At 44.4% G+C, this 23,431-nt stretch overlaps 1 protein-coding gene across 4 annotated transcripts in view; it reads right to left on the bottom strand.

Moving 5' to 3' along the window:
- The window catches only part of LOC130361114 (whey acidic protein-like), a 296,171-nt gene extending 274,357 nt beyond the window's left edge, over positions 1–21,814 (bottom strand). For all 4 annotated transcript variants that reach the window (XM_056563690.1, XM_056563691.1, XM_056563689.1 and 1 more), the window contains exon 1: positions 21,739–21,814. The gene's annotated coding sequence lies outside the window, so the exon portion shown is untranslated. The remainder of the gene's footprint in view (positions 1–21,738) is intronic.
- Between the last annotated feature and the right edge of the window lie 1,617 nt (positions 21,815–23,431).

Raw genomic sequence — 23,431 nt, 5'->3', positions numbered from 1 at the left:
ACTATCCCTATCTTATATGAAGGATAGCCTTATACATATCTCTATCTTATATTAACCCCTTAAGGACGCAGGACGTAAATGTACGTCCTGGTGAGGTGGTACTTAACGCACCAGGACGTACATTTACGTCCTAAGCATAACCGCTGGCATCGGAGCGATGCCCGTGTCATGCGCGGCTGATCCCGGCTGCTGATCGCAGCCAGGGACCCGCCGGCAATGGCCGACGCCCGCGATCTCGCGGGCGTCCGCCATTAACCCCTCAGGTGCCGGGATCAATACAGATCCCGGCATCTGCGGCAGTTCGCGATTAAAATGAACGATCGGATCGCCCCCAGGGAATTTAAGTGAAGGGTGTAAGGGGATAAGGGGAAGGGATGTTGTTTTATAATTCTGCATAAGCATTAATGTTATTTTGTTCCAGGAATGTATCTAATCCTGTTTTAAAGCTATTAATTGTTCCTGCTGTGACCAGTTCCTGAGGTAGATTGTTCCATAAGTTCACAGTTCTTATGGTAAAGAAGGCGTGTCGCCCCTTGAGACTAAACCATTTCTTCTCCAAACAGAGGGAGTGCCCCCTTGTCCTTTGGGGGGGTTTAACCTGGAACAGTTTTTCTCCATATTTTTTGTATGGACCATTAATATACTTATATACGTTTATCATATCCCCCCTTAAACGTCTCTTCTCAAGACTAAACAATTGTAACTCCTTTAATCGTTCCTCGTAGCTAAAATGTTTCATGCCCCATATTAGTTTAGTCGCGCGTCTCTACACCCTTTCCAGCTCCGCAGTGTCCCTTTTTTGGACAGGCGACCAAAACTGAACAGCATATGCCAGGTGAGGCCGTACCAATGCTTTATAAAGGGGGAGTATTATGTCCCTGTCCCTGGAGTCCAGGCCTCTTTTTATACATGACAATATCCTGCTGGCTTTGGAAGCAGCAGCCTGACATTGTGCTATTCTGAAGTCTGTGATCTACAAGTACACCCAGATCCTTCTCTACCAGTGACTCTGCCAGTTTAATCCCCCCTAAGACATACGACGCTGCAGGTTATTAGTATACACAGCCCCCCTTTATATACACAGCCCCCCCTCTATATACACAGCCCCCCTCTATATACAGAGGCCCCCTCTATATACACAGCCCCCCTCTATATACACAGCCCCCCTCTATATACACAGCCCCCCTCTATATACACAGCCCCCCCTCTATATACACAGCCCCCCCTCTATATACACAGCCCCCCTCTATATACACAGCCCCCCCTCTATATACACAGCCCCCCTCTATATACACAGCCCCCCCTCTATATACACAACCCCCCTCTATATACACAGCCCCCCCTTTATATACACAGCCCCCCCTCTATATACACAGCCCCCCTCTATATACACAGCCACCCCTCTATATACACAGCCATTCCTCTATATACACAGCCCCCCTAAGACATACGATGCTGCAGGTTATTAGTATACACAGCCCCCCTCTATATACACAGCCCCCCCTCTATATACACAGCCCCCCTCTATATACACAGCCCCCCTCTATATACACAGCCCCCCTAAGACATACGACGCATGCAGGTTATTAGTACCCAGATGCATAACTTTACATTTATCCACATTGAACCTCATTTGCAAAGTGGATGCCCAGACACTTAGTCTATCCAAGTCATCTTGTAACTTATACACATCCTCTATAGACTGTACCGTGCTACAAAGCTTGGTGTAATCTGCAAAGATAGAAACAGAGCTGTTAATACCATCCTCTATATCATTGATAAATAAATTATACAACAGCGGGCCCAGTACTGAACCTTGGGGTACACCACTAATTACCGGGGACCAATCAGAGTACGAATCATTGACCACCACTCTCTGGGTACGATCCATGAGCGCTGCTGCGGGGATCCGATCATTCATAACGCCGCACGGAGGTCCCCTCTCCTTCCTCCGTGCGGCTCCCGGCATCTCCTGCTCTGGTCTGTGATCGAGCAGACCAGAGCAGGAGATGACCGATAATACTGATCTGTTCTATGTCCTATACATAGAACAGATCAGTATTAGCAATCATGGTATTGCTATGAATAGTCCCCTATGGGGACTATTCAAGTGTAAAAAAAAATGTAAAAAAATGTAAAAGTAAAAGTAAAAAAAAAGTGAAAAATCCCCTCCCCCAATAAAAAAGTAAAACGTCCGTTTTTTCCTATTTTACCCCCAAAAAGCGTAAAAAACATTTTTTATAGACATATTTGGTATCGCCGCGTGCGTAAATGTCCGAACTATTAAAATAAAATGTTAATGATCCCGTACGGTGAACGGCGTGAACGAAAAAAAAATTTAAAAAGTACAAAATTCCTACTTTTTTAATACATTTTATTAAAAAAAATTATAAAAAATGTATTAAAAGTTTTTTATATGCAAATGTGGTATCAAAAAAACAGTACAGATCATGGCGCAAAAAATGAGCCCCCATACCGCCGCTTATACGGAAAAATAAAAAAGTTAGAGGTCATCAAAATAAAGGGATTATAAACGTACTAATTTGGTTAAAAAGTTTGTGATTTTTTTTAAGCGCAACAATAATATAAAAGTATGTAATAATGGGTATCATTTTAATCGTATTGACCCTCAGAATAAAGAACACACGTCATTTTTACCAGAAATTGTACGGCGTGAAAACAAAACCTTCCAAAATTAGCAAAATGGTGTTTTTCGTTTTAATTTCCCCACAAAAATAGTGTTTTTTGGTTGCGCCATACATTTTATGATATAATGAGTGATGTCATTACAAAGGACAACTGGTCGCGCAAAAAACAAGCCCTCATACTAGTCTGTGGATGAAAATATAAAAGAGTTATGATTTTTAGAAGGCGAGGAGGAAAAAATGAAAACGTAAAAATTAAATTGAGTCCTTAAGGCCAAAATGGGCTGAGTCCTTAAGGGGTTAAGGATAGCCTTATGCCTATCACTATCTTATATGAAGGATAGCCTTATACCTATCCCTATCTTATATGAAGGATAGCCTTATGCATATCACTATCTTATATGAAGGATAGCCTTATACCTATCTCTATCTTAAATGAAGGATAGCCTTATACCTATCTCTATCTTAAATGAAGGATAGCCTTATGCCTATCCCTATCTTATATGAAGGATAGCCTTATATCTATCCCTATCTTATATGAAGGATAGCCTTTTACCTATCCCTATCTTATATGAAGGATAGCCTTATGCCTATCACTATCTTATATGAAGGATAGCCTTATACCTATCTCTATCTTATATGAAGGATAGCCTTATGCATATCCCTATCTTATATGAAGGATAGCCTTATGCTTATAACTATCTTATATGAAGGATAGCCTTATACCTATCTCTATCTTATATGAAGGATAGCCTTATACCTATCTCTATCTTATATGAAGGATAGCCTTATAACTATCCCTATCTTATATGAAGGATAGCATTATGCCTATCACTATCTTATATGAAGGATAGCCTTATACCTAGCTCTATCTTATATGAAGGATAGCCTTAAGCCTATCACTATCTTATATGAAGGATAGCCTTATACCTATCACTAACTTATATGAAGGATAGCGTTATGCCTATCCCATACACGCTTACACTCACACTCTTGCAGCTACCCCTTCTGCAGGAAGGCTATTCCATGCATCCACTATTCTCTCAGCAAAGTAATACTTCCTGACATTCTTCAAAACTCTACCTCTGATTTATGGATGACATTTTAGTCATATGGAGAAGTAACACAGAGATTTTTGATGAATTTATTTATCGATTTTAATACTGCCATCAACATTAATATGAAGTTTATGTCATAATTTAGAGGCAAAGAATTAGATGTTAATGTTTTTGTTGAAAATAACATCTTAGAGACAACTATGAAAAGAACATTGATAAAAAGTATTTTACATTTTAAAAATTTACATCTCAATCATGTAAAAAAAAAAGGATATCAGAGGAAGAGATCGTATCGGAGGAAGAGATCGTATCGGAGGAAGAGTTCGTATCGGAGGAAGAGTTCGTATCGGAGGAAGAGTTCGTATCGGAGGAAGAGTTCGTATCGGAGGAAGAGTTCGTATCGGAGGAAGAGTTCGAATCGGAGGAAGAGTTCGTATCGGAGGAAGAGTTCGTATCGGAGGAAGAGTTCGTATCGGAGGAAGAGTTCGAATCGGAGGAACAGTTCGTATCGGAGGAACAGTTCGTATCGGAGGAACAGTTCGTATCGGAGGAAGAGTTCGAATCGGAGGAAGAGTTCGTATCAGAGGAAGAGTTCGTATCGGAGGAACAGTTCGTATTGGAGGAACAGTTCGTATGGGAGGAACAGTTCGCATCATAGTTACATAGTTATTATGGTTGAAAAAAGACATACGCCCATCAAGTTCAACCAGGGAATTTAAGTGAAGGGTGTAAGGGGATAAGGGGAAGGGATGTTGTTTTATAATTCTGCATAAGCATTAATGTTATTTTGTTCCAGGAATGTATCTAATCCTGTTTTAAAGCTATTAATTGTTCCTGCTGTGACCAGTTCCTGAGGTAGATTGTTCCATAAGTTCACAGTTCTTATGGTAAAGAAGGCGTGTCGCCCCTTGAGACTAAACCATTTCTTCTCCAAACAGAGGGAGTGCCCCCTTGTCCTTTGGGGGGTTTAACCTGGAACAGTTTTTCTCCATATTTTTTGTATGGACCATTAATATACTTATATACGTTTATCATATCCCCCCTTAAACGTCTCTTCTCAAGACTAAACAATTGTAACTCCTTTAATCGTTCCTCGTAGCTAAAATGTTTCATGCCCCATATTAGTTTAGTCGCGCGTCTCTACACCCTTTCCAGCTCCGCAGTGTCCCTTTTATGGACAGGCGACCAAAACTGAACAGCATATGCCAGGTGAGGCCGTACCAATGCTTTATAAAGGGGGAGTATTATGTCCCTGTCCCTTGAGTCCATGCCTCTTTTTATACATGACAATATCCTGCTGGCTTTGGAAGCAGCAGCCTGACATTGTGCTATTCTGAAGTCTGTGATCTACAAGTACACCCAGATCCTTCTCTACCAGTGACTCTGCCAGTTTAATCCCCCCTAAGACATACGACGCTGCAGGTTATTAGTATACACAGCCCCCCTTTATATACACAGCCCCCCCTCTATATACACAGCCCCCCTCTATATACACAGCCACCCCTCTATATACACAGCCATTCCTCTATATACACAGCCCCCCTAAGACATACGATGCTGCAGGTTATTAGTCCCCAGATGCATAACTTTACATTTATCCACATTGAACCTCATTTGCAAAGTGGATGCCCAGACACTTAGTCTATCCAAGTCATCTTGTAACTTATACACATCCTCTATAGACTGTACCGTGCTACAAAGCTTGGTGTAATCTGCAAAGATAGAAACAGAGCTGTTAATACCATCCTCTATATCATTGATAAATAAATTATACAACAGCGGGCCCAGTACTGAACCTTGGGGTACACCACTAATTACCGGGGACCAATCAGAGTACGAATCATTGACCACCACTCTCTGGGTACGATCCATGAGCCAGTGTTCAATCCAGTTACAAACTAAAATTTCCAAACCCAAAGACCTTAACTTACCTGTCAGACGTCTATGAGGGACAGTATCAAACGCTTTAGCAAAATCCAGAAACACTATATCCACAGCCATTCCTCTATATACACAGCCCCCCTCTATATACACAGCCCCCCTCTATATACAGAGCCCCCTCTATATCCACAGCCATTCCTCTTTATACACAGCCCCCCTCTATATCCACAGCCCCCCTCTATATCCACAGCCCCCCTCTATATCCACAGCCCCCCTCTATATCCACAGCCCCCCCTCTATATACAGAGCCCCCCTCTATATCCACAGCCATTCCTCTGTCAAGGCTTCTACTCACCTCTTCATAAAAGCAAATTAGATTGGTGACAACTTCTATCCTTAGTAAACCCATGCTGGTTATCACTTATAATACTATTATCCCCTATGTATTCCTGTATGTAATCCCGTATAAGTCCTTCGAACAATTTGCCCACAATGCACGTTAAACTTACCGGTCTATAGTTTCCTGGGGAAGACCTAGAGCCCTTTTTGAAGATTGGCACCACATTCGCCTTGCGCCAGTCCCTTGGCACAATACCAGACACCAGAGAATCTCTAAATATCATGAACATGGGTACAGATATTTCTGAACTAACCTCTCTAAGAACTCTTGGGTGTAGTCCATCTGGCCCTGGAGATTTGCTTACATTTATATTACTTAACTTACCTTGTACCATCTCTAAATTAAGCCAGTTCAGTACATTACATGATGTGTTACCAGCACTGACCTGTACATGATGTGTTACCAGCACTGACCTGTACATGATGTGTTACCAGCACTGACCTGTACATGATGTGTTACCAGCACTGACCTGTACATGATGTGTTACCAGCACTGACCTGGCCAATGTCAGCTCCTTCTTCCATAGTATGTACAGAACTAAAGAACCCATTCAGTAGCTCCGCCTTCTCTTTATCGCCTGTGACAACCTCCCCATTATCATTATTAAGGGGTCCTACATGCTCTGTCCTTGTTTTTTTTGTATTTATATATCTAAAAAAATATTTAGGATTAGTTTTGCTTTCTTTGGCCACCTGTCTCTCGTTTTGAATTTTTGCTGTTTTTATTACATTTTTACAGATTTTATTAAGCTCTTTGTACTGTTTAAATGTTATTGCTGACCCATCAGATTTGAATTTTTTGAAGGCTATTTTTTTGTTGTTTATTGCTCTTTTAACCTCATTTGTCAGCCATGTAGGATTTAGTTTTAATGGTTTATATTTGTTCCCCTTTGGTATATATTTAGCTGTATAGTTATTTAGAGTTGATATAAAGATGTCCCATTTACCTTCTGTATCAGTATTTGAGAACCCCTCCCCCAGTCTATGTCCTGTAGTGCAGCCCTCAGCCCTGGGAAATTTGCCTTTTTAAAGTTATATGTTTTTGCTTTCCCCGTCTGTCTTTGTTTTCTACATTTTAAGTGAAAAGTAACTATATTGTGGTCGCTATTCCCAAGGTTTTCCCGCACAGTTACATCACCAACCAGCTCTGCGTTGTTGGAAATGATCAGATCCCACAAGGCATCACTTCTTGTTGGGTCCTCCACAAACTGGCCCATAAAATTATCCTGCAATAAATTTAGGAATTTTCTCCCCTTTGTAGTTTTAGCCAACCCCGGACCCCAATCTATATCTGGATAGTTAAAATCTCCCATTATTACCACTGTACCTGCCCGGGCGGCCCTCTTTATTTGTTTATACAGCCGACCTTCTATCTATTCAGTGATATTAGGGGGTCTGTGGATTACACCAAATATTATTTTTTCAGTATTTCCCTCCTTTTGTAATTCTACCCACAGTGATTCCACCTCCTCAGAATCATCACACACTATGGCATCGTTCACACTGACTTTCATACCACTTCTTACATACAGACAGACTCCACCACCTTTTCTGTTCATTCTATTCTTGCGAAACAATGTAAACCCTGCAGATTAACGGCCCAGTCATGTGATGAGTCCAGCCATGTCTCAGTGACCCCAACTATATCACCAGCCATGTCTCAGTGACCCCAACTATATCACCAGCCATGTCTCAGTGACCCCATCTATATCCCCAGCCATGTCTCAGTGACCCCAACTATATCACCAGCCATGTCTCAGTGACCCCAACTATATCACCAGCCATGTCTCAGTGACCCCAACTATATCAATATGTTCCTCCAGTATCAAGGCCTCTAGCTCCCCCATTTTATTTGCTAGGCTTCTGGCATTTGTGAACATACACTTTACATTTCCATTAAGTTTTACACATATAGTCTCACTAATGGGATTTTCTGAGTTATTGGGGTTAATGTTATTATTTGAGTTATAAGGGCTAATTGTACTATTTAAGTTATTGGGGCTAATTGTAGTTATTGAGTTATTGGGGCTAATGGAATTTTTTGAATTATTTGGGTTAAAGTTTTTCGGGCTACATTTATTTTTACAGCTGGTTTGTAACCCATGGATCTCCTTATCCACTGCTCTTAACCTCCCCCCACAGGACTCCTCTCCACCCACCATTATGTCCTGACCCCTCTCTAACCTATCCATCCCACTGTCTGCTTTCTTTGCTTTATTATCCTCCCCCCACTCACCTAGTTTAAATACTCAGCCACCCCTTCCAGGATTCTCTCCCCCAGCACAGAGGACCCCCTTCCATTCAGGTGCAAATTATCCGTAGAATAGAGTTTGTACCCCAATGAAAAGTCAGCCCAGTGCTCTAAAAACCCAAACCCTTTCCCCTTACACCACGACTTAAGCCATGCATTTAACTCCCTAAGCTCCTGCTGTCTTTCCTGCGATGCGCATTGCACAGGACGTATTCCAGAGAACACAACCTTAGAGGTCCTTCCCTTCAGCCTGGCACCTAGGTCCTTGTAATTGTTCTTCAAGGACCTCCACCTACCATGTATTCTGTCGTTGGTTCCCACATGGACCACGACAACTGGGTCATTCCCAGCCCCCCCTAGTAATTTGTCCACCCTTTCCACCACATGCCGAACCCTGGCACCAGGGAGACAGCAAACCATTTGGTTGAGATGGTCTTGGCGACAAATTATTCTATCCGTCTTCCTGATTATAGAATCCCCTACCACAACTAACTGTCTTGGCCTACCTGCGTTACCATCCCCCACACTACTAGTTGAGCTGTTCCCCCGGCTGTTAGGGAGACCAGTATCCACTAGGGTTGCCATCTCTGATACTGAGGCCCTCGCATCATTGCCCAACTTGGCAATTTTACTTGGGAGATCAGAAGCAGAAGTGGCCTTCCTTTTCCTTGCCCCCTTTCCAGTTCCTCTAACTACATTAACCCAGCTCCCTACTTGGGCCTCCTGGCTGGTTTCTGCATCCTCCATTTCTACCCCACTAACTGCTTGCTCTGTAAGATTGTCAATCGCCCTCATGTTGCATTTTGCTCCTCTAGATCTCTAATACGAGCTTCCAGGTGGGCGACATGCTGACATTTGTCACAGCGGTATTCACCCTGAAGCTGCAGAGATGTATACATGTGGCACAATGTGCACTGAAGAAAACCTCCAATCCTGCTGTCCATATCCTTGGTGACAAACAGCTGTTATTAACTATTAAGAAAAACTACTTTTATCAAGGGAGTGTAATACTTACAGTTACAGTGGGTCCTGCTTACAACTCCTGCTTTTTAAACTTCTGTGTATAAAACTTTTCAGATGAAACACTTTAGAATACAAACCAAAGCTTCAGAGAGACTCAGCCAGAGCAAGGCTCAAGAGAGTATCCCAGTTAGTTTTATACACCTGAGAGCAGTTAATCAATTAACCCTTCCCCCAGGTGTGCTACAGACCAGAGGAAAAAAAATGCAAGGGTTATGCAACTGTTGGAGACACCCTGGTTGGGAGGAACAGTTCTTATTGGAGGAACAGTTCGTATAGGAGGAACAGTTCTTATTGGAGGAACAGTTTGTATCGGAGGAAGAGTTCGTATCGGAGGAAGAGTTCGTATCGGAGGAAGAGTTCGTATCGGAGGAAGAGTTCGTATCGGAGGAAGAGTTCGTATCGGAGGAAGAGTTCGTATCGGAGGAACAGTTCGTATCGGAGGAACAGTTCGTATCAGAGGAACAGTTCGTATCAGAGGAACAGTTCGTATCGGAGGAACAGTTAATTTGACTTAAATTAACAGTAGAGAAACAACATAAAGACAACAAGCAGAAGAACTCATAGTATGGATAAGAGAAAATTATAATACATCACACGTATATAACTCTGATAAAACTGAGTAGGGACAGGATTTGATTGTTGTGCAGAAATTGCAGAAAGAAATCAACTGAAAAACACTTCACCTTTTCTTTTGATAACACCCCACAGAATGGCGCTATAGGTAGAGCAGTAAGACAATGCAGGTATGTGTCAGAGTCTGTAGCTATATGAGATAGTAGGAGACCTCTTATTACCCTTAGGTGTAATATAATGGTGGGGGATGTCATAAAAAAGAAAAGAAGAAAAGACTAAATACTCATCAAAATACCAGGTTGTCATGGGACGGGTGACGGAAGATGGCATGGGCTCGGGAGTTGGGTTTTGCAGTTCAGTTCCATTGAAGTTAATGGAGGGTAAGTATTGGGCATTTTTTGTGGAAGAAATTATCTCTGATATACTATTCCTAAAATACACTGCGGATGCACTCTAAGTGACTCTACCTTTATAGTGCTAGATCCGCACCTGCGAATGCGCCAATGGCAGTCCTCGCTCTTGTGACTGCCTTGGTGCATCTGCAGGGTGAAATACGCTGTGGATGCGCTCCGGGCGAACCTACCCTTAAAGTGTAAATTCTGGCTTTGTAATCAGCTCTAGGGAAAAGGCTTTTGCAGAAGACAATACAACAGAGACTTAAGGCGGTTCCTATGATTCACCCAGTAGTTTTGGATCCAGTTCCTAAATGGGACCTTTGTCTTGTTCTAGAGCAACTCTGTAAAGCCTCATCTGAGCTTCTTCTTCAGACTTAAAAGGGGCACTCCACTGCCCCAGCGTCCGGAACATTTAGTTCCGAACGATGGGTGCAGACTGCAGGGGTCGTGACGTCACGCCACCCCCCCCCCCCCAATGCATATCAATAGGAGGGGGCGTGACGGCTGTCAAGCCCCCTCCCATAGACTTGCATTGAGGGGGTGTGGTGTGACATCACGAGGGGGCGTGGCGGTGACATCACGATCCCTGCTGCCCGCACCCAATGTTCAGAACTAAATGTTCCGTACGCTGGGGCAGTGGAGTACCCCTTTAAAGCATTTATTGTTCTGCTTTATTGTGTCTATAAATCTCTGTAAAATGCATTAGTAAGAAGCAGGCTTTAGCAGCTATTGACTCTTACCCAATTCTTGGACTTTGATTTTATTCCTCTTAAATCCTGCAAATAAATGGAACACCAGACAAATCCCATTAAAGGGGTGCTCCAGTGGAAAACTATTTTTGTTAAAATCAACTGGTGCTAGAAAGTTAAACAGATTTGTAAATTACTTCTATTTAAAAATCTTTATCCTTCCAGTACTTATCAGCTGCTGTATACTACAGAGGACGTTGTGTAGTTCTTTCAAGTCTGACCACAATGCTATCTGCTGACACCTCTGTCCATGTCAGGAACTGTCCAGAAAAGGAAAGGTTTGCTATGGGGATTTGCTCCTACTCTGGACAGTTCCTGACATGGACAGAGGTGTCAGCAGAGAGCACTGGGTCAGAAAGAAATTAAAAAAGAAAATAACTTCCTGTGGAGCATACAGCAGCTGATAAATTCTGGAAGGATTAAGATTTTTTAATCTGTTTAACTTTCTGGAGCCAATTGATTACAAATAAGAAAAAAAAATTGTTTCCCACCGGAGTACCCCTTTAAAGTCAATGGGGTCTGTTGGTGTCCATTGTGCAACAGACCGTCCATCTCAGGGAAAGAGACTGTGAGGGTATGTTCACATGATGAAATTTCAGTGCGGAATTCAGCATTAAAATTCTGCACAGAGATTCCGCAGCAGAGTTTCATTGATTTCAATGGAATTCAATGGAATGTGGCACTGTTCGTACAGAAAAAATTCCGGTGTCCGCAAAAAGAATATACATGTCTACTCCATATGTGGAGTCCACACGGAAATGCACTGCCGTCTATGAAATTATTTCTGAGCGGTCCTAGCGCTGGTATGTTCTGCAGTCTGTTGTTCCGTGCGGACATTCCATCGTGTGAACATAGCCTGATGGCGCTCCAACACAGATGTGCACTTAGCCTCATATTCAACAACATTAACAACCAGATTGAATTACTCAGCTTTTTTTCTGATCTTTCTACTGAAGAGAAGGGTCTTCACTCTCTAGACATGGGCCTGAGCCCTAAATACCAATGTGAAGCGCGCCGAAGAGATATTAAAGTAAGAGCATCTCTTGTTTATTCTTTCTTAGGAAAGAACAAGAGTCTGAAATTATCTGCTTTATCCAAATGGAAAAGTGAGAACATTTCTTTTACTATATATACAAACTGTTACAAGCAGCACAACAGAGAGATAATCCACAAAAGCGTCTACCTCGTGTGCACAGAAATGTATCCCTACTGTCTAGACTTTTGAGACAAAGACCCAAAGACAGTTCCACATGTTTGTGAACTACTGCCGGATGGAGAAGGCTGGGTTCCCACTACGTTTTCTCCCATACGGGAGCACATACGGCAGGGGGGAGCAAAAACCTCGCGCTCCCGTATGCCTTCGTATGCGCTCCCGTATGTAATTCCTTTCAATGAGCCGGCCGGAGTGAAACGTTCGGTCCGTTCTGCTCATTTTTGCGCCGTATGCACTTTTACAACTGGACCTCAAACCGTTGTCGACCACAGTTTTAGGTCCGGGGAAAAAGCGCATAAGGCGCAAAAATGAGCCGACCGGACCGAACGTTTCACTCAGGCCGGCTCATTGAAATGAATTACATACGGTAGAGCATATGAAGGCATACGGGAGCGCGAGGTTTTATCTCCCCCTGCCGTATGCGCTCCCGTATGGGGAAAACGTGATGTGAACCCAGCCTAACAGAGAACCAGAACAACTAGCATTCAGTAGAGTGGTACTACTGTACAGAACACAGTGGAAAACTACTCCCTTAAAAGGGGTTATCTAGGAATATAAAAACAGAGCTAATTTCTTTCAAACATCGCTCCCCGTGTGTCTCGGGGTTGGGTGTGGTTCAACAGTTAGTTCCATTGAAGGTTATAATATCACACCTTTTTTTTTATAAGAAATTAGCTCTGTTTTTCAATTCCTGGATAACCCCTTTAATGGTTAGTGGCTATATCCCCATTGGTGCTGCTGCTGCAGGATGTAAAAGAAAGTGACATTTTTACTTACTGTAAATTTGTACTTTTTACTCTCTTTCCTTTAGTCCAAAGCCACCCAATAACACTGCTATACAGTAGACATTGAGGATTATTGTAGTTCTTAGGAATACACATTGAGGCTATGGAGTAAGGTGTCATAGAATATCTGCAATTTCATTGCTGATTGATAGTATCAGTTGTTTCCTTGTGGGAAGGTAGAATCACCCGGCTCCCCCAGCTCCCCATGCCTTCTCCGTATTCCCTTGTCAGCCTCACCCCTTTCATAAATATGCCAATATATGCCAGGGGTGAGCGCACAAAGAGCAGAGTGCTCACCCGTAGCATTCATAATCATAACAATGAAGGGGGTGGGGACGATGGAGGAATATGGAGTGCAATGCGCACTGGAGCACAATTCCAGTCCCCGACGGGCGGGAATCGGACCGGGATGCCTGCTGAAATCATTCAGCAGGCATCCCCTGCAAACGCCCAGGGGGGTCATTAGACCGCCCCATGTCGGCGATTGCAAAAAACGCAAGCGAATTCACACTTGTGAATCGCTGTGATTCTGGTGATGCGGGTCACTGGTGACCCGCTGACCCGGAGATACAAGGTGATCGGGGGTGTAGGATACACCCCCGATCACCTCCCGTATCTATGGGGAGGTGGCAATTTCGCGCTGCTATTGGCTGGACGATCATCCAGCCAATAGCAGCCGGCAGGGGAGGGGTTAACCGTATCCTCCTGCAGCTCCGACGGCTGGCTGGGTTCAGTCAGCGGTCAGAGCTGCTGGAGGAAGACCGCCCCCCCCCCCCCCTCTGCTGAGATTGGAGCCCCCACAGAAGAAAAGAAGCCCCCATAGAACAGGGAATGAATACAATCCAGGGAAAGGTAGGGAAAAAAGTTAAATACAAGTTAAAAAAAGTAACCCCCCCCCCCCCCGCCCCCCTAATAGGTCCCCAAGGGTCCGCCGCAATTTTTCAGTGTGACCCCGATCCTATTAGGGCTTCCCCCCCCACAGTTTATAGTTACACCAATCACACACAGTACATACCCCCCCCCCCCAACACTCCCCCCCCGACACCACCACCCCATGCCACCGTAGAAAAAGGCGATGGCTCGCCAAGCATTTTCGGCAGCGGAGGCATACGCTTTTCTTGCCTCCGATTCCGTATCTGCCAGTGAGGACGATGAAGGTCCAACATTCCTGTGTTCTTCATCGTCCTCCTCATCATCTAGTACTGATGATGAGTCCCCTGTACGGCGGCGGAGACGCCGCCAGGCGAGGCCACGCACCCCCCATGATAGTGGCCCAGTGGCCGGCACTAGTACAAGCGACAATGCCGCTGGTACTAGGAGTCCGACCCCCCAGACAAGTTTACCGGAGCCCCCTTCCGGTGAACCTGTCTGGAGACCCCCAGAGGGTCATCAGCCACGGGTTCCGGAGTTTGTTGGCAACTCCGGAATCCGGATTGACATGGCCGGGTTCACTGAAATTTACTATTTCAGTTATTTTTTCAGTGACTGCCTGGTCAATCTAATGGTGAAGCAGACGAATCTGTACGCCAGGCAGTTCATCGCCCACCACCCTGATTCTTTTTTGGCCAGGCCCAATGAATGGCGTGCCATTGATGCAGCAGAGATGAGGACATTTTGGGGCCTCTTGCTGCATATGGGCCAGGACAAAAAGCCTAGTGTCAGGCACTACTGGAGCGGGGACGTCCTATACAAGTCCCCGCTTTACAATATGGCCATGACACGGAAGCGGCTCGAGGCCATTCGGAAATGCCTTCATTATGCAAATAATGAGGCATGTCCACCTCGAAGTGATCCCACCTATGACCGGCTTTACAAAGTGAGGCCGGTCATCGATCACTTTGGGGCCAAATTTTTGGAGGCCTACGTACCGCTCAGGGACCTCTCGGTAGATGAGTCTCTTATCAGTTTTAAGGGGAGACTCATCTTCCGCCAGTATATTCCCTCGAAGCGGGCGCGATATGGCGTGAAGCTCTATAAACTTTGTGAGAGTACCTCCTGGTACACTTACAAGTTTAGAGTATATGAGGGACGAGATTCCCGTATTGAACCCCCAGATTGTTCCCCCACTCTGGGTGTTAGCAGGAAACTCGTTTGGGAGCTTGTGCACCCATTGCTGGATAAGGGTTACCACGTGTACGTGGACAACTTTTATACCAGCATCCCTCTCTTCACATCCCTTGCCGCCAGATCGACGTCCGCTTGTGGGACCGTGCGGAGAAACCAGAGATGCCTCCCTCTAAATTTGATCCAGACACCTATTCCCAAGGCTGAGTCCCGTGCCCTTGCCCATGAAAACCTGTTGTTGGTCAAGTATAAGGATAAGAGGGATGTCCTTATGCTGACCACTATTCATGGTAACGGTAGCTCACCTGTCCCTGTGCGAGGTACCACAACACCGATCCTCAAGCCCGATTGTATTCTGGACTACAATCGGTATATGGGGGGAGTTGATCTTTCTGATCAAGTCCTCAAGCCATACATGGCATTGCGCACAACACGCGTATTGTACAAAAAAGTTGCGGTCTACTTGGTACAGGTTGCCATGAACAACTCTTTTGTACTGTCCCAGCAAGCTGGCAACACAGGGACATTCCTCCAGTTCAAAGAAGAATTCCTAAAGGTCCTGATCTTTGGAGACTGGGAAAGAGCAGGCCGGACTTCCCAAGGAACTGGAGTTATAGGTGCCAGGATCGTCCCAGGCCAACACTTTCCAGGTGAAGTCCCCCACACTGGAAAGAAGGGACGAACCCAGAAAAGATGCAGAGTGTGTCACAAGAGGGGGATTCAGAAGGACAGGAGGGGGATCCGGAAGGACACCACCACTCAATGTGACACTTGCCCCGATCATCTGGGCCTCTGCATTAAGGATTGCTTCAGGGAGTATCACACTTCCATGCAGTACTAAATTTTTTCATCTGAAAAAAAAAACAAAAAAACTGATAAGACCTCTGGGGGTATTTTTTACAAAAAATGGGTCATGGGTCACTGAGTCACTATCATCGGGGACTTTTTATGTTGCCTCAAATGCGCAGCGCTCTCTCTCCACCTGTGCGGGGTGCGCATTTGAGGCAACAAGTCAGGGACGGCCACACACATCACATTCCCAGAATGATGATTCAGAGCATGGGGTTTGGGGTGGGCATATTTTTTAGTTTTGGCTATGCTCTGGGTCATCATTCTGGGAACATAATTTATAATTTTATGTCCCACTGTACACCATTTTAGTTATTAGTGTACCCCAGTTATTTACCCCATGTAGTGCCCCTTGAGGGGGGGTCCCACTGTTCTGGCTCCGTAGGAGAAAGCCAAAGCTCAAGGACCCTGACTGATCTCCGGCACCTCTGAGACCGGTGTGCATGCCGTATACGCCCAGACATGAGGTATGTCCTTACTCCAAAGAAATGTATTTACACATTTACAATGACATTTTCTCCTTTTACCACTTGTGAAAATGAAAAATTTGGGATAACCCCAGCATTTTAGTGTAAAAAAATCCAATTTTTCATTTTCCCATCCCACTTCATGAATATTTATCAAACACCTGTGGGGTGTTAAGGCTCACTGTACCCCTTGTTACATTCCTTGAGGGGTGTAGTTTCTAAAATAGGACATCATGTGTTTTTTTTTTGCTCTCCTGGCATCATAGGGGCTTCCTAAATGTGATATGCCCCCCCCCCCCATTTCAGCAAAATTTGCAAATGTGACTCCTTCTCTTCTGAGCATTGTAGTGCGCCCGCAGTGCACTTTACATCCACACATGGGGTTTTTCCATACTCAGAAGAGATGGGGTTACAATTTTTTTTTTGGGGGTCATTTTCTCCTATTACCTCTTGTAAAAATGTAAAATTTTAGGGAAAACCAGCATTTTAGTGAAAAAAATTATAATTTACACATCCAATTTTAAGGAAGAGTCGTCAAACACCAGTGGGGTGTTAAGGCTCACTGTACCCCTTGTTACGTTCCTTGAGGGGTGTAGTTTCCAAAATAGTATGCCATGTGTTTTTTTTTTTTTGTTTTTTTTTTGCTGTCCTGGCACCATAGGGGCTTCCTAAATGGGACATGCCCCCAAAAACCATTGCAGCAAAATTTACTTTGCAAAAGCCAAATGTGACTCCTTCTCTTCTGAGCATTGTAGTGCACCAGCAGAGCACTTGACGTGCACAAATGAGGTATTTCCATACTCAGAAGAGATGGGGTAACAAATTTTGGGGGGCATTCTTTCCTATTAACCCTTGTAAAAATTAAAAATTTTGGGGAAAACTAGCATATTAGTGAAAAAAAAAAATAATTTACACATCCGACTTTAACGAAAAGTCGTCAAACACCTGTGAGGTGTTAAGGTTCACTGGACCCCTTGTTACATGCCTTGAGGGATGTAGTATCCAAAATAGTGTGCCATGTGGTGGGTTTTCTGCTGTTATGGCACCATAGGGGCTTCCTAAATGTGACATGCCCCCCAAAAACCATTTAAAAAAACTCACTATGTAAAATCCAATTGTCGCTCCATCCCTTCTGTGCCCTCTACTGCGCCCGCCGAACACTTGACATCCACATATGAGGTATTTCCTTACTCAAGAGAAATTGGGTTACACATTTTAGGAAGATTTCTCTCCTTTTACCCCTTGTAAAAAATCAATAACTGGGTCTACAAGAACATGCGAGTGTAAAAAATGAAGATTTTGAATTTTCTCCTTAAATTTGCTGCTATTCCTGTGAAACACCTAAAGGGTTAACAAACCTTCTGAATGTAATTTTGAATACTTTAAGGGGTGCAATTTTTATAATGGGGTCAATTGTGGGATATTTCTAATATGAAGGCCCTTCAAATCCACTTCAAAACAGAACTGGTCCCTGAAAAATTTCAATTTTGAAAATTTTGTGAAAAGTTGCAAAATTGCTGCTGAACTTTGAAGCCTCTGATGTCTCCAAAAGTAAAAACATGACATCTTTATGATGCCAACATAAAAGTAGACATATTGTATATGTGTGTATATATATATATATATATATATATATATATATATATATATAAAATTTATTTGGAATATTCATTTTTCGTATAAGCAGAGAGCTTCAAAGTAAAAAAATAAAATGCAAAATTTTGGAATTTTTCACCAAGAAATGATAAAAGTATCGACAAAATTTTACCACTAACATAAAGTAGAATATGTCACGAAAAAACAAATCTCGGAATCAGAATGAAAGGTAAAAGCATCAGAGTTATTAATGTTTAAAGTGACAGTGGTTAGATGTGCAAAAAATGGCCGTGTCCTACACTGAAAATTGGCTGGGTCCTTAACCTCTTCAGGACATAGGGCGTATGGAGACACCCTGCATTCCGAGTCCTTAAGGACCGAGGGCGTATCCATACGCCGGTTGGGGACCGGAGCCGGATGCCTGCTGAAATTGTTCAGCAGGCATCACGGCATATCGCCCAGGGGGGTCATTATGCCCCCCCCATGTCGGCGATGGCCGCAGATCGCTGGACAATTCAGCCCAGTGATCTGTGGGGATTCCGGGTCAATCGGGTCTCCAGTGACAGTCAGAGACGGCCCCGAACAGCCATAGCCAGCAGGGGTGAGGTGGCACTGGTGCCACCTCACGATCGCCCTGATTCGTCGACCAATCAGGGCACCTGATGTGGGTGTCACTCCCGCAACCCGCTCTTCCGGAGGACGTGAACGGGTGCGGGAAAAAGACCCCGGGAGCTGGGGACCCCGATCCCCGGCGTCAATGTTGGGATCGGGGCCCCAGGAACAGCGGTGGTGGCGGCGAGGGACTGACCTGTGTCCCGTAGCAGCAGTAGAAGGTGAGTGACAGCCTCCTGCTGTTGCTTAGCAACAGCTCCCAGCATGCAAAAAGGGCATCCTGGGAGCTGTAGTTATGCAACAGTAGGAGGCAGACAACCACAACTCCCAGCATTCCCTTATGGGCATGCTGGGACTTATAGTTTTGCAACAGCTGGAGGCACATTTTTTCAATGGAAAAATGTACCTTCAGCTGTTGTATAACTACAACTCCCAGCTTGCACAAACAGCTAAAGTGCATGCTGGGAGTTGTAGTGGTGCATCTGCTGGTTGCATAACTACAACTCCCAGCATGCCCATTGGCTGTCGGTGACTGCTGAGAGTTGTAGTTTTGCAACAGCTGAAGGCACAATGGTTGTAAAACTCAGTTTTTTTTTTACCTAACTCAGTGTTTCACGACCGGTGCGCCTCCAGCTGTTGCAAACTACAACTCTCAGCAGTCACCGTACACCATGCACCGTACATGCTGGGAGTTGTAGTTTTGCAACAGCTGGAGGCACACTGGTTATGAAACACTGAGTTACAGCTGGAGCCTACAGCTGTTGCAAAACTAAAACTCTCAGCATGTACAGTCCGTCAGCGCATGCTGGGAGTTGTAGTTTTGCAACAGCTGGATGTCCCCCCCCCACCCCCACCCCCAATGTGAAAGTACAGGGTACACTCACATGGGCGGAGGTTTACAGTAAGTATCCGGCTGCATGTTTGAGCTGCGGCAAATTTTCTGCCGCAGCTCAAACTGCCAGCGAGAAACTACTGTGAACCCCCGCCCGTGTGACTGTACCCTAAAAACACTACACTACACTAACAAAAAATAAAATAAAAAGTAAAAAAACACTACATATACACATACCCCTACACAGCCCCCCTCCCCAATAAAAATGAAAAACGTCTGGTACGCCACTGTTTCCAAAACGGAGCCTCCAGCTGTTACAAAACAACTACTCCCAGTATTACCAGATAGCCACTGACTGTCCAGGCATGCTGGGAGTTTTACAACAGCTGGAGGCACCCTGTTTGGGAATCACTGACGTAGAATTCCCCTATGTCCACCCCTATGCAAATCCCTAATGTAGGCCTCAAATGGGCATGGCGCTCTCACTTTGGAGCCCTGTCGTATCTCAAGGCAACAGTTTAGGGTCACATATGGGGTATCGCCGTACTCGGGAGAAATTGTGTTACAAATTTTGGGGGCTATTTTCTGCTTTTACCCTTTTTAAAAATGTTAAATTTTTGGGAAAACAAGCATTTTAGGAATAAAGGTTCACTTACCCCCTTGTTACGTTCCCCGAGGGGTCTAGTTTCCAAAATGGTATGCCATGTGTTTTTTTTTTTGCTGTTCTGGCACCATAGGGGCTTCCTAAATGCGGCATGCCCCCAGAGCAAAATTTGCTTCCAAAAAGCCAAATGTGACTCCTTCTCTTCTGAGACCTGTAGTGCGCCAGCAGAGCACTTTTCACCCCCATATGGGGTGTTTTCTGAATCGGGAGAAATTGGGCTTCAAATTTTGGGGGCTATTTTCTGCTATTACCCTTTTTAAAAATGTAAAATTTTTGGGAAAACAAGCATTTTAGGTAAATTTTTTTTTTTTTTTTTACATTTGCAAAAGTCATGAAACACCTGTGGGGTATTAAGGTTCACTTTACCCCTTGTTACATTCCCCGAGGGGTCTCGTTTCCAAAATGGTATGCCATGTGGGTTTTTTTTTTTGCTGTCCTGGCACCATAGGGGCTTCCTAAATGCAACATGCCCCCCAAAAACCATTTCAGAAAAATGTTCTCTCCAAAATCCCCTTGTCGCTCCTTCCCTTCTGAGCCCTCTACTGCGCCCGCCGAACAATTTACATAGACATATGAGGTATGTCCTTACTCGAGAGAAATGTTCTCCTTTTACCACATGCAAAAATTCTAAAATTGGGTCTACAAGAACATGTGAGTGTAAAAAATGAAGATTTTGAATTTTCTCCTTCACTTTGCTGCTATTCCTGTGAAACACCTAAAGGGTTAAAACACTGACTGAATGTTATTTTGAATACTTTGAGGGGTGCAGTTTTTATAATGGGGTCATTTATGGGGTATTTCTAATATGAAGACCCTTCAAATCTACTTCAAACCTGAACTGGTCCCTGAAAAATAGTGAGTTTGAAAATGTTGTGAAAAATTGGAAAATTGCTGCTGAACTTTGAACCCTCTGGTGTCTCCAAAAGTCAAAATTCATCAATTTTATGATGCAAACATAAAGTAGACATATTGTATATGTGAATCAAAAAAAAAATGTGTAATATACATTTTCCTTACAAGCAGAGAGCTTCAAAGTTAGAAAAATGCAAAATTTTCTAATTTTTCATCAAATTTGGGGATTTTTCACCAAGAAAGGATGCAAGTTACCATAAAATTTTACCACTAAGTTAAAGTAGAATATGTCACGAAAAAACAATCTCAGAATCAGAATGATAACTAAAAGCATCAGAGTTATTAATGTTTAAAGTGACAGTGGTCAGATGTGCAAAAAACGCTCCGGTCCTTAAGGCCAATATGGGCTTGGTCCTTAAGGGGTTAAGCGGTTAAATTATTTCTTTGTGACAGCAGACTTAGGTAGGAGAATTTGTCATGTACTTGCACATCTAGATAGATTGCATTTGTAATAGACTTTATTGGATTACCAGTTACGGGTATTAGATACCTTCTGATATATACTTGAGGAAAGCTGATTGTGTAGGGACCAAGCTTTACATCCCAGCTATATCATACGTAACTTACCAAAGGAGAGTTTGTAAGGGCAAAAAGAACAACTAATATGACAGAAGCTTCTACCTGTTCCGATATACAGCAACATTTAATGGCCAAAAGGTTATAATCACCATATAATAATCAGAGCTAGAGGCAGAGTCGACTCAAGCCCCCAGGATACGATCTAATAAATCAGGATTTCACTCATTTGACTCAAATTCTAAATCACTTACTAGATTTTATCCGCTATTCTTAGGGCATTACAGTGGTTCCACGTAAGGTGATCAAGCATTTTAAAGTCCCCTAAAAATATAATAAAAATAGAAATGTTTGTAAACATGTATATTTTTTTTAAAATCCCCTTTTCTAATTAAAGTTATAAGCACATACCGGTAATTGGTATAACCACAAGTGGAAATTCCCAAACACACAATGCCACAGTTGCTCATTTTCTCATAGGAAACCAGTGATCGATGATTCTGCCACTTGAGTGCTCATGCCTGGATCTCAGGCACTGAGCAGTCATTCGGCGATCGGACAGCATGGAGGAAGGTAGGGACTAGGTAGGGACCATAGGCCGCCGCCGCCACCCGCTTCTCTCCCCCTGCCTGTCCAGGGGTCCTGAGACCGATCACAGCCACCGCTCCCCCCGCCGCACCACACCGCGAGCGCCGCCGCACCGCACCCACGACCGCGCCCCCGACCCGCCGCACCAAGACCGACCCCCCCGCACAGCACCAGCCCCATTGCCTCCCCCATCCCCGGTTTTATAATTACCTGTTCCCGGGGTCCACTCCACATTTGGCTCCGGTGGCATCCTCCTGAACTGTCACTGTGCACACTGACGGTGACGTCATGTCGCGGACGTCACTCGTCATTGCGCACAGCGTAACGCAGGACGCAGCAGGAGCAAGAAGTAGCGTGGGCTCCGGGAACAGGTAATTATAAAACCGGGGATGGGGGAGGCAATGGGGGCGGTGCGGTGGGGGGTGCGACGCGGAGCGTCGTGGTGCGGGTTGGGGGGCCGGTCGTGGTGCGGTCCGGGTCGGGGGAGGGGTGGTTGCGGTGCGGGGGGCGAGGCATTATCGGCTTATCGGCAAGGTACTTGCCGATACCGATAATGCCCAAAATCGTGATTATCGCCCAATAATATCGGCCATACCAATAATCGGTCGATCCCTAGTAGGGACCCTCCTGCTGTCCTGACAGCTGTCGGGATGCCGCGATTTCATCGTGGCGATCCCGAACAGCCCCCTGAGCTAACCGGCAGTGCTTTGCTTTCACTTTAGACGCGGCGTTCAACTTTAAACTCTGCGTCTAAAGTGTTAATAGCGCGGCACCGCGGGACCAGAAAGGGAGTGGGCTGAGGGCGTATAGGTATGCCCTCCGACCCCAAGGAGTTAAAGGGGTGCTCCAGGTAAGTTAATAAAAATGCCCCTAAGCCACCACAATACTTATTCTGTGTTCCCTGTAGTTATCTTTGTGATTTTGCCAGCTCCTGTGTCCCCTGTTGTCTCCTTTATATTCTTTTTCCTTACTTGCAGCCCAGACTACAACTCCCAGCAGTCAGGGCAGTTCTGTGTAATGGCTGCTGGTCAATTGCTTTTACTATCTGTGCATGCTGTGTTGTTGTAAACACAGTCAGCAGCACACATTGTACATGTCTTTTATTTTCCTTTCCCTTATCAATAAATCATGATATACTCTTAATAGCAGCAGTCAGTGATAAAGAAAAGAGCAGTGTTATGTGCTGAGTTGTGACTGAGAATCTTCACAGGAGACACTGGCAAGAGCCTCACACAGGGAGGGGAGGGGCAGGGGAGGTGTGCCTGTGAAGACAGAAATCACCTGGTATTTGTCTACCAGGAGGGTGGGGGATTGTCTCAGTGAGGGCTTTACAGAAAGACAAGGTGGGTCTGATAATGA

This window comes from Hyla sarda, chromosome 3 (genome assembly GCF_029499605.1).
Source record: "Hyla sarda isolate aHylSar1 chromosome 3, aHylSar1.hap1, whole genome shotgun sequence".
Lineage (NCBI taxonomy): Eukaryota > Metazoa > Chordata > Amphibia > Anura > Hylidae > Hyla > Hyla sarda.
This window is presented reverse-complemented; position numbering and strand designations above follow the sequence as displayed.